This window comes from Penaeus monodon, chromosome 27 (genome assembly GCF_015228065.2).
Source record: "Penaeus monodon isolate SGIC_2016 chromosome 27, NSTDA_Pmon_1, whole genome shotgun sequence".
NCBI lineage: Eukaryota > Metazoa > Arthropoda > Malacostraca > Decapoda > Penaeidae > Penaeus > Penaeus monodon.
The window spans coordinates 16,004,901-16,005,133 of NC_051412.1; positions in this window are offsets into that span (position 1 = coordinate 16,004,901).

A 233-nucleotide genomic window follows, 5' to 3' on the forward strand; every position below is an offset into this window, starting at 1 on the left:
AGAAGTAGTACCTTGCACAATAGTGGTGAAGATGTAGTTCTTAATCAGGTCTGTAGTTATGACCCAAAGCGTGCAAACAGGCGATGTTTGCATGAGATTATTTCTTTATCCTTTTTCTTCAAATTCCTTTCATAGTTTCGTTTCCTGAATCCTTAAGTTTTATTTCTTCGTTTGTGTCGCCAGTGCTAAGACAACGGAGCCACGTAGTGTTCCTTATCACGCGGCACTGTGTT